Here is a 12,298-nt window from a genome sequence, read left to right as displayed (position 1 = left end):
ACAACCTGGGGAGGCTGAGGCAAGGTTGGAAAATTGGGGTGGGGGGCTCCAGACTCCAGATATCCTGGATGGAGGATGTGGAAGGACTCAGGGTGTGGGCACTGACGTTTGCCTCTTCCCAGCTAATGTGCCTCCTGTCTTGGCTTGCTTCCTGGGGAACTGGTGTTACACCCCTAAGCCTACCTCAAACCCACCAGGTTGGTGTGACCTGGTGGTTGGAGGTGTGCTGCACAGTCCCTGAGACTGAATGCCCAGGGCCCTGAACCTACCACTTCTTGGCTGCCTGGCCTTGGGAAGACCTTTAACCTCTCTGAGTTTCAATTTGTAAAATGGGAAGGAGAATTAAACAAAACAATTAATATGTATGGAGCACCTGCTGTATGCGAGGCATTCCCAATTCTGCAGGGTGGGAGGGAGGTGGCTCATCCCAGCTGGGCAGCCGCCTGCAGGGTCTGGGTCGGAGCCCAGGTCCCCCTGGCAGAGATCCTACTCTGTCTGCATCCAAGCAGAGTCCACCCCTTCCCAGAACTGACCTCCTCTTAGCAGCCCCCGAAGGAACCCACTTAACACGTTCAGCCTGTCCTCTTGAACACACAGAGACAGTTGTAGTGGGCCCTTTCATGCCCTGTGCTCTCACCCTGCCATCCCTGTCATTTCTGGGTCAGCGTCAAGTGACTGATTTTCTTTCTCATGGGTTGCATTTTCCTGCTTCCTTGCATGCCTGGTGATTTTTAATCAGGTGACTAGGATTGTGAACTTTGATGGGTGCTGACTATTTTCAAAAATATTCTTGTACTTTGCTCTGGACATCAGGAAGTCATTTGGGAGAAGTTTGGTCCCTTCAGGTCTTGCTCTTAAGCTTTGCTGGGAGAACCAGAGCAGTGTTTGGTCTAGGGCTAATTTTGTCCCATTTTGCTGTGGCCAGATCCAACTGGTACTCCGCCCCAGTGAGGTGAGGTCTTCCGGGCTGACCGCTGGACCAAGCACTCTCCACAGCCCTGTGTGAGCTCTGGGCAGGGCTCGCTGGGACCCTCTCTGCGGTTTTCCCGGCCTCAAGCACATTCCTCATGCTCTGCAGATCTCTAGGACTCTTTCCTCTCCCGTGCTCCCTCCTGCAGACTCTAGCTGCCTGGGCTTTCTAGGACTCGCAGCTCCATCTCTGCCCTTGGGGGACCCCTGGAACTGCTGCGTCCGCTCCCTGCACCACCGCTGGAAATGCTCTCAGGAAGCGAGCTGGGGCCTCTCAGGGACTCCCCCTCCTTCAGCACCCGATGTCCAGTGTTTTGAGGGCCATGTTTTCTGGATTTTGTCTGGTGTTTGAGTTGTTTCTGGCAGGAGGGTAAGTCTGGCTGCTCTGTCTTGTCCAAGCATCTGTCCCATGAGTGGGCCTACAGTGTTTTCCATACCTGGTGCATGTAAGAGGCTCTCAGTGAATGTTTTCCGAGCATGCCTGGACTGCTTACGTGACCCAGCTCCATGGCCTATACAACCTGTAGCACGACAGACCCTTGGCCACATCACTTGCTGGCCTTCCACGGCCTGGTAAAGGCCGGGTCATCCTGAACTTCAGCCCAGGGAGGGTGCATCAGAGGGGATATTCTGTGGTCAGGGGCCTGGGAGCCACAGCCCCCTGAAGCACTCCCAGCCTGGTATCCACTGGCCACTTCTACCTCCAGGACCTTTCGGTCAACCCCTGCTGCCTTGGGTGACTAGAAGCCTTGCTGGGGGCCAAGGGGGACAGAGAAAGAGGAAATGAGCCACAGCACATGAACTGCGAAGGTGCACCTGTGCCTGGAGCAGGAAGAGCTGGGAGTGGGGGCTAAGTCCACTGTGGGGAGAGCCTGATGGGCTGTGGATGAGGGGTCCATCCCTCAGCTGGGAGGGCTTCATCACCGGTGCCCTAGGGTGCTGCCACTAGGGGAGGAAACTCAATCTTGGAAGTCCCTGAGAGTGGAGAGAAGCTTTAAAGATGCCGGCTTTGTTTCATTCCCTGAAAGTGGACACTCTGTAGACTGTATGAGCAGCAGCTTTGGTCATAAACACACACACGTGCCACACAAGGGCGTGCATTCGCTAATGCGTGTGTACACACGACACAGGCAGGAGTGGACGTTGTCCGAAACAGAGGTGGGTTCAGGTCTTGGCCTGTCATTGCCCAGGGACTCCACAGACAGGGCGTTTCTGACACAGGGAGCTCGGACGGGCTGAACTCAGCAGGGCTGGCCCTCTGGCCAAAAGCAGCCTGGGGCATGGTCCCTGGAGGAGGTAGACATCTGGCCTGAAGGCAAACAGGGGTCTTGGCTTCGAGCTCTGAAGATAGATGGGCGGACAGCATCAGGAATGGGATATTCCGGAGCAGGGTGGAGGGACAGAATAGAAGGGAGTGAGGGCACCATCCACCTGAGTCTTGGTCTTGACACGGGCTCTGTTTCTTCTGTTTGGGGGACATGTTGGACCCAAAGCTCCAATGAGCCAGACAGTCTTTGAGTGGCAGGGAAACCTCTTTCTCAGAGAGAGAACCTGGTGTCAGCTCAAAATGCCACCCACGGGGCGGGGGGGCTGGGTGGCTCAGTCGGTTGGGCATCTGCCTTCAGCTCAGGTCATGGTCCCAGGGTCCTGGGATCGAGCCCTGCATCGGGCTCCCTGCTCGGCCGGGAGCCTGCTTCTTCCTCTCCCACTCCCCCTGCTTGTGCTTTCTCTCTCTCTGTCAAATAAATAAATCTTAAAAAAAAAAAATGCCACCTACCTTCAGCACAGCCAGCATCAAGGTAGAACATCTGGGAACCCTACATCAGAGGCTTATATGGGGGGAGGATGCTGCCCCCAGCCACCCGTGGGGGAGCTTAGAGGCCAGTGTTACTCCTGGGAGGTGACATCTGTTCCCAGGAGGCACTATTTTCAAAGGCAGTGACTATGGGAAGCTCCGTGCCCAAATAGCACAGACCCCACAGACTCTCTGCCCGGGCATTTTCCTTCCAAGGCTTGAGCTCTCCGTCTGATGAGACCCCTCCTTCTTGTGCCACTCCTGCTCCCCTTTAGAGTCTTAGGCCTCCCCTGAGCGTGGCCTTGTAGGCAGCCCTCACGAGATTCCCGCTGGTTCTCCAGTGGCCTCTCCCATACTGTCCAGAATGCTCAACCTGTCATTTCTCGACCATTAACTTCCTGGTTCCACTGTCTGCAAGGTGAACACACAGTTATTATTTCTCCCTGGTTCGTTCAGTCAGCTCTAAGTATGCCTCTGTGCCAGGCACAGTGTCGCACCCCCCAGGGACTAAAGTGAATGGTTCACACGGCCCTTTCTTCCGGGTGTGGGAATCGGGAAAGGAAGCAGGCTGGACTACCCACATTCCAGAACAGCACTTTGACACCCGTCCCCTCTGTCCAATTCCACTCACCCTTCTATGCCAATTTCAAACGCTGCTTCCTCTTTGAAGCTTCCTGGATCTCTCTGGTCCGAATGAGTCGCTTGTCCCTTGAATTTCTGAGCACACTTCCCTGCACTTCCAGAACTCTGACTGTGACTTGCACAGGAATCTGCTATTCCTACCTGAACTGTGAGCCCCAGAGGGGTCTCCTCTCTACTCCGGGGCCAGTCAGCCCTCAGGAGGCCTTGGAAATAAGGGTCACAATGACTCAGCCTTTCACAAGCGGGATCTCAGGAGCCCTCAGAGCAACCTGTGTGGTAGGTGCTCTTTCCACGTCCTTCACAGACCAGGTGGCAGGTGGCGGAGTCACTTTGGGGTCTGGTCCTCTGGACCTCTGTGCTTTAGCAAAGGAATCCACAGCTGCTCTGGGCCAAGACCTGCCCCTGAGCTCATTATTTGGTTGATTAATTAATCCTTTGGTGATCAGCTAAGGAGGTCTCATGGATTCCTGGGCTGAAAGCAGAAGAAAGCAGGGGATCCAGAAGGATCCAGAGGAGCCATTGGCTATCATTCTGCTGCCTGGGGCTGGTGCTGAGAGTTCCCTGGCCTCTGGATACCTCAAGGTCCAGAGGCTCCAGTTAGTATGGGCAAGGGTTCATCTGACTTCTCAAGCTGCCGGAGGCTGCTTTGTTGTGCTCACCTGCAGCTACATGGTCACTGGTCATCCTACCTCTACGCTCATGGGCTGCCTGCTTCCTTCTTTCAGCACCAGCCAAAGCTCATAGACACTCAGCCCCTCCTCCTGTCTGCCCTAGCACCCCATTCCGTGGCTCACCACAGTTTTCTGATCCCTCCAGCCCCTTCCTCTGGGGATATAACCTCTTCTCTCTACAGCCTTGCCTGGACTCTGAATCCCAGCTGCTTCAAGGCTCAGCCCCCACTCCCCACCCCACCATCATCACTCTGCAGGGCAGACGGGCTGGCTCAGCACACACAAACACAGAATCACACACACATGTCTTTTTTTTTTTTTTACCAAGAGTACACATTAGGGTACACAGATCTACTAACTTGGCCAGGGTATGTGCTAACACAGAGACTATGCCCCTGGGTTTCCCTCACCCAAGCCCAGAAACCCTGAATGGGGCACCCCCACCCCCACTCTGTGTGGTCGCTTCTAGACTGATTTCATTTATCACCGGCTGAGGATGAGTAGTTTTATCGTGAAACACAGTTCAGGGTGATAGATGAGGGAGCAGGGCAGGTGATCGCCTCACTGCCTCCCTCCCCTTGGAGAGGGAGGCTGGAAGGAGATTCTTGCCCTTTTGCAGAGGGAGAGTAGCCTTGGGAAGAGGAGGGAGGAGCCAAGATCGGGGGGGGGGGGGGGGGGGGGGCTGGCAGGGCCAAGGTGGGAGTGGGGTTAGGGAGGCAGAGGATGAAGACTCCGTCCAGGTCTCCGTGGCGAGGAGAAGGGGGCGAGGCCCACGCAAAGAAGTGGACATGTCCTTCCCCCAAATCTTGCTCAGGGCTGAGGCCCACAAGGTCCTATTGGGGGTGCAGGTATGTGGCTCCAGTGTCCAGACAGAGAAAGTGGAGAAAACTTTTCTCTGAAAACCTCCATAATCTTTTCCTCAGCTTGGTCTTGACCTTGTCTTCTATTTGCAGTGAAATTCTCTGAATTGATGTCCTTTTCAACAGTGTCTATCTCACTAGCATTAGCATACCTACACTTTTCAAAATAACAACCAAGACTATCAACAATTGTCACATACATTTAGAGCCTATAGTTTTGGATTTTCTGGAGCCTCTTCCAGCTCCAATTAGGATTCTAGCTTGAATGGCTGCCAACGGTGGTTAGGGTGAGAGTGGTCTCTGGCCATGGTGGGGTGGCTGAGGGCTCCCCAGGAGGGGGCTGGCAGGCACAGGGTGCCCAGGGAAGAAGTCCACCCCTATTTGTATAGTATGAGAAGTTCCTGGGGTCTGGGAGGGGGAATGAAAGCATCAGACCCAGCTTTTTCCTAGATGTGATCAGTCAAAGGATCAGCTCCTACCCCCAGCTTCGTGGGACCTGGCAGATTGCCCCATGGCTAGACATCAGGACAAACAGATTCAGCCCTACAGGAGTCTGCGGGGAGGAGCATGAATGTTGGCTGGCTGGGGGGCGTCCTTCCTAGGGGCACGCGTTGGAGCACGCTGACAATCTCTCGCTGTCACCGCGGTTGACAAGCCCCAAGAAAGACAGTCTCCGCCACCCCCCCACATCGGGGCCGGGAGATTTCGGGGGAGGGTGGGGGGCTGGCGCAGGAGCAGAGCTGTCCCCAGGCAGCCGGGCAGCGCGTCCCTGGAGGCCGCCGGCGGCGCAGCGGAGGCGCCAGGCGCGTCCGGGAAGTCTGGGCGGCCGTCCGCCCGCAGCTGCCCCCGGGTCCTGCGGCCGAGCCAATCGCGACGACTCGCCGGCGGCGGCAGCTCCCCCTTCCAAACCCCAACCCGGCGCGCCGGTAGCTTAACCCTTCCCTTTCTGTCCCCCTCCAGGTCGGGCTGCGGGCCAGGGGACTGGCTGCTCGGATCCCAGGTGATTCAGCCTGGGTGCTTGGCGCGGAGCCGGGGTTGGGGGCGGGCCCGAGTCTGGCCTCCGGAGCTTGGAGTGTCCCTGGGGACTGGTTATACTGCCGGGACAGAGATCCTAGTGGTCAGCCTCAGCAAGCTGCTGGTACAGGACCAGCCCAGGTGGGTCCTCTGGCCCTGTCTGTGGTCAGTGCCATCTCCCCGGTCACTAAGGAGACCACCCGTTATTCCTTGGTCCCACACACCGCCCTGCTCCATCCCCCTAGGTTCTCTGCACCCATATCCGCTTCCTGTCCTTCCTGCCAACATCACAGGGTAGCAGGGATGACATACCAATAACGATGACTGTTTCTTACTGGTATTATTAGTGTGGTAGGCACCGTGCTGTTCCTTCAAATCATGAAGCCAACAATCACTGTGTTGCCCAGGTTGTGGATGAGAAAACGGAGGTCCAGAGAGGCTAAGGACTTGGCCAAAGTCACGGTGGAGAAAGCTGAACGGGATCCTGTCTCTTGCTCAGGACTAATGTCCCCTTCACCCTCCCTCCTGCTCCTTCCTTCCTTCCCGCCATCCCATTTCTGTTGTGTGGATCTACCACAATTTGTTTATCCATTCACCAGTTGATGGATATTTGGGTTGTCTCAATTTTTTGTCCATCGAGAAGAGTGAACATACATGTATATGTATTTGAGTACCAGTTTTCAGTTCTTTGGGGGGGTATATGCCTAGGAGTGGAATTGCTGGATCCTATGGCAATTCCGTGTTTAACTTTTTGAGGAACCACCAAATTGTTTTCCTCAATGGCTGCACCATTTTACATTCTCATTAGCACTTGTTATTTTTCTTTTCTTTTTTTATTATCTCTCTTCTTGTGGATGTGGAGTGGTACCTGGTTTATTTATGTATTTGTTTTCTCAGCTAAAAAGTGGTTTCAGGTGGCAGCGGTTTACCAGTAGGGTGGGAGAGGGTCAGGCTGCCTGGTGATGGGGTGAGAACTGTACATATTGCCTCTGATGGTTCTAAAAACCCTTCTGGGAGGCACTATTATCTCTATGACAAAATAGCCTCACAGAGAGTGGGTGACTTGCTCAGGGACATTCAACTTCTTACTGGGGGAAATTTTGCTGATTCCAAAGCCTCCTTTCCCTCTATTCCCTGCTGTCCCTATAAGTCTTAGGAATTAGGCTGGTCTCCAGATGGGCTCAAATGGCCAAACCTGCACGCCGTGGCAACAAAATTCCAACCCAGAAGTGGGGGATCTGGTTAGATGTCAGAACCAAATTTCTATAGGCAGATACTTTCTGAAATGTGAGCCCCTTTCTGCGAATTTGGGGTCTAGAATAAGACCAGAATTTCGGGAATCTGTCCATGGCTATGATGCCCCCGCCCCAAGCTTCCTTTTTGCTCACCTTCATTTCCACATGTTTATTTTTTTGGAACTCTTCAACAGTGTGCAGGAAATCCAGGGAAAGTTGGAACGGCATTTCAAGGAGGAGCAGCGCCTCCTCGTGGCGGCGCTGTGTTCCTTCGCGGAGGACCCACAGAGGGTCCACCCTGGGAAGTCAGGACCACGGATGGGGACCCGCGCCCTCTCAGGGACAGTAGGCAAGCGCCCGTGGTATCTAGGGACAGGACACGATGCGAGGGGGGTGGGAGCGGACAGCTCCTCAATCATCCAGGTACCGGAGGAGGAAAGGCACATACGAGCAGGCACATGGGCCCAGCATCCCCAAGCCCCAGGGGCCCTGGTTTCTTGGGTGATGGGGAAAGGGGTATCAGGTGGCCCTGGAGCCTCACCTAACTCTGTGGAGCAGGGGCTTCTTTGGACCTCACAGGTTTGAGGGTGGGAAGGAGCCTCCACACTCATATTTTCAAGGCTCTGGCTCTAGAGGAGTAGTGACCTAGTGTAGGCCCTACCACCCTTCTGCTGCTCTTCCTGGCTGCCCAGAAGAGCCTGCTGACACAGCAGATGAAGCTCTGATGGGTAGAAGGCCTTGTTTCAATCACAAAACCGTAGACCAGGATCTGGGGCCACTGGGACTTGCACCATCCTGTGTGGCTGGCACAGTGCTCATCCATGAGCCCTGGTGGCTTTGCATGGTCCAGTTATTCTCACTGCTTGGGAGAACATTGCACTGACAGAGGGAACTTGGGCTGCAGTGGTTTAGTCCAGAGCCACATCTGTCTCGCTGAGAGACCCCTCATTTGGGCTAAATTCCAGGTTCCCCTAGCCCAGATCCAAGCTCTTTCTTGGGCTTGGTCACAGGTGACGCTGTCTGTGGCTTGCTGGTGCCCCCTCTAGTGTTGGTTCTTTCCTCACCAGCAGAGGAAAGGGCTTGTGATATCCCTCTCCTGGGATCTGTCTCTCGCTTGGACTCTCTCCCATGTCCCCATGCACAAGCCTCATAGTCAACCTTGTCTTGGCATTTAGAACATTTTAGAAATGTTTTTCTTTCTTTCTTTTTTTAAGATTTTATTTTTATTTATGAGGGAGAGAGAGAGAGAGGGAAAGAGAAAGAGATCAGGGGAAGGAGCAGAAGGAGGGGGAGAGGCAGACTCCAGGCTGAGCTGGGAGCCTGATGTGGGGCTTGATCTTACAACCCTGAGATCATGACCTGAGCTGAAACTAAGAGTTGGACGCTTAACTGACTGAGCCACCCAGGTGTCCCTAGAAATGTTTTTCTAGCTAAAGATCCAACCTTTATGAATTATCCTCCACAATAGTATCGATTTACATAAATTAACATAAAATCACTTAGGGCCTAGTGAGGAGGCTGAGCTAGGGCCCAAAGAGCACCAGCCTCTGGACTCCTTTCCAATGACAGGCCCTGGGGGTCTCTGATGAGGGTCTTGAAGATGAGTTGATGAACTGCATTTGGGAGTTGGGGGAACAGTCTAGAGGAGGGAGGTGAACATATGTTGGCAGAAGTGCATAGATGTGGGGTGTTCATTTATTCTCAGCTTCTAAGTGCCCAGTGTGTATAGATGCTAGGGGCAGCTCAGAGGCAGGACTTAGAGCATGAAGGAAGAAGAGAGCCTGTGAAAGCCTCTAAACTGCCCTCAGTGACCCCTCATGGTGCCCATACTCTGTGTAATGGCAGAGGTGATGGAGCATCACTTATGAGATGAGTTATGAAAATATTATGGCAAGCAGAAAGGATGAACACAGTGAGAACCTTAAAAAAGAGAGAAACAATCAAATAGAAGTCATGGAAGTCAAGAATATAATAACTGAAAAATACACTACAGAGGTTTGATGGCAGACTAGATGAAGCAGAAGAAAGGGTCAGTGAACTTAAAGACAGGGCAGTGGTGGGGCACCTGGGTGGCTCAGTCAGTTAAGTGTCCAACTCTTGATTTTGGCTTAGGTCATGATTTCAGGGTCATGAGATCAAGCCCCACACTGGGCTTGGTGCTGGGCATGGAGTCTGCTTAAGATTCTCTCTCTCCCTCCCTCTGTCCCTCCTCCTCCCTCTCTTAGGGAAAAAAAAAAAAAAAAGACAGGGCAGTGGAACTCACCTAATCAGTGCAGCAAAAAGAAAAATTAGTGAAGAAAAAAGAAAGTAAAGATAGCTTGAGGGACTTCCAGGACAATGTCAAGTGCACTAACATACATGTTATAGGGCTCCCAGAAGAAAGAGAGAGAGAAAGTGACAGGAAATTTATTTGAAGTAATGCCTGAAAACTTCCCTAACCTGAGGAAGGAAACAGACATTCAGATCCAGGAAGCAAACAGAATTCCAAATAAGATGAAGTCAAAGACACCATTACCAAGACACATTATAATTAAACTGTCAAAAGTTAATGACAGGAAAGAATAGTAAAAGCATCAGGAGAAAAACATCTTGTTATATACAAAGGAACCCCCACAAGACTATTAGCAGATTTTTCAGCAGAAACTTGCCAGGCCTGAAGAGAGCAGCATGATATATTTAAAGTATTGAAGGGGTACCTGGCTGGATGAGTTCATGAAACATGCAACCCTTGATCTTGGGGTTGTGAGTTCAAACCCCATATTGGGCATAGAGCTTACTTAAAAATTTTTTAAAAAAATTACTTAAAAAAAGAAAGTGCTGAAAGAAAAAAAAAAAACTTCCAATGCAGAATACTCTACCTGGCAGTTATCATTCAGAATTGAAGGAGAGATACAGAGTTTCCCAGACAAGCAAAAACTAAAGGAGTTCATCACCACTAAACTGACCTTACCAGAACTGTTAAAGGGAGTTCTTGAAGCTCAAAAGAAAATGTGTTAAGTATGAACAAGAAAACATGAAAGTGTAAATCTCACTGGAAACATAGAGTAAAGACAGTGGATTAATCACTTATAAAGCTAGTATGAAGGTTAAAAAACAGAAGTGATAAAAACAGCTGTAACTACAACAATTAGTTAAGGGACACAGAAAATAAAAAGATGTAAAATGTGACATCAAAAACATAAAATCTGTATGTGGGAGAGTAAAAATGTAGAGCTTTATTTTTTAAGAAAGATATATGTAATGGGGCGCCTAGGTGACTCAGTCAGTTAAGCATCTGCGCTCGGCTCAAGTCATGATCCCTGGGGTCCTGGGATTGAGCCCTGCATTGGGCTCCCTGCTCAGCGGCAAGCCTGCTTCTCCCTCTGCCGGTCCCCCTGCTTGTGCTCTTTCGTGCTCTCTCTGTCAAATAAATAAAATCTAAGGAAAAAAAGATTTATGTATTTATGTGAGAGAGAGAGAGAGAGAGAGTGGAAGGAGGGGCAGAGGGAGAGAATCTTTCAAGCAGATTCCCTGCTGAGCACAGAGCCTGATTTGGGGCTTGATCTCACGACCCATGAGGTCATGACCTGAGCCAAAACCAAGAGTCAGACGCTTAACTGAGTGAGCCACACAGGCGCCCCTAAAAATGTAGAGTTTAGAACGCATTCAAACTTAAGTTGTTATAAAGTTAAAATAGACTGTTAAAATATAAGTTATTATATGTAAACCTCATGGTAATGACAACCCAGAAACCTATAGTAGGTACACAAAAGATCAAGAGAAATGTATCTAAGCACTAATGAAATTCATCAAACGACAAAGGAAGAGAGCTAGAGAACAAAGGAACAGAGAGGAACTACAAAAGCAGCCACAAAACTATTAATAACATGGAAATAAGTCCACACCTATCAAATAATTACTTTATGTATAAATAGACTAAATTCTCCCATCAAAAGACATAGCATGACTAAATGTATAAAAAGACAAGACCCATCTATGTGCTGCTTACAGGACTCACTTTCGATATAAGGACACACACACACACACACTCTGAAAGTGAAGGGATGGACAGAGGTATTCCATGCAAATGGAACCCAAAAGGAAGCTGGGATAGCTATACTTATAGCACACAAAACAGACTTTTTTTTTAAAAAAAGATTTTATTTATTTGAGAGAGAGAGAGAGAAAGAAAATGAGGGGAGGAGCAGAGGGAGAGGGACAAGCAGAGTCTGTGATGAACATAGATGCAAAAATACCAAATAAAATGTTAGCCGACTGAATTAGGTAATACATTTAAAGGATCATACACCATGATAAAGCAGGATTTATTCCAGGGATGCAAAAATGGTTGAATATTCACAAATCAATCAATCTGATATATCATATTAACAAGATGAAGGATAAAAATTATATGATCAGGGCGCCTGGGTGGCTCAGATGGTTAAGCGTCTGCCTTCGGCTCAGGTCATGATCCCAGGGTCCTGGGATCGAGTCCCGCATCGGGCTCCCTGCTCAGCGGGAAGCCTGCTTCTCCCTCTGCCTCTCATGAATAAATAAATAAATAAAAATCTTTAAAAACAAAAAAATAAAAAAAATTATATGATCATCCCAATAAACACAGAAAAAGCATTTGACAAATTTCAACATGCATTTAAGATTAAAAAAAAAAAACAACTCTCAACAAAGTGGGTATAGAGGGAATGTACATCAACATAATAAAGGCCATACATGACAAGCCCACAGCTAACATTGTACTCAATAATGAAAAGCTGAAAGCTTTTCCTCTAAGATCATGAACAAGACAAGGATGCCCACTCTCACCACTTTTGTTCAGCACAGTATTGGAAGTCCTATCCAGAACAATCAGGCAATAAAAACAAATAAAAGGCATCTAAATTGGAAAGGAAGAAGTAAAACTGTCACTATCTGCAGATGACATATTATATATAGAAAACCCACTAAAAAACTGTTATAACTGATAACGAATTCAGTTAAGTTGCAGGATACAAAATCAATATGAAAAATCTGTTGCATTTCTATACACTAATAATGAAGCATCAGAAAGAGAAACTATGAAAACAATCCTGTTTACAATTCTATCAAAAAGAATAAAATACCTAGGAATAAATTTAA

This window comes from Zalophus californianus, chromosome 4 (assembly GCF_009762305.2).
Source record: "Zalophus californianus isolate mZalCal1 chromosome 4, mZalCal1.pri.v2, whole genome shotgun sequence".
NCBI classification, from domain to species: domain Eukaryota; kingdom Metazoa; phylum Chordata; class Mammalia; order Carnivora; family Otariidae; genus Zalophus; species Zalophus californianus.
The sequence above is the reverse complement of the archived record's forward strand: the minus strand, read 5'-3'. Positions refer to the sequence as shown.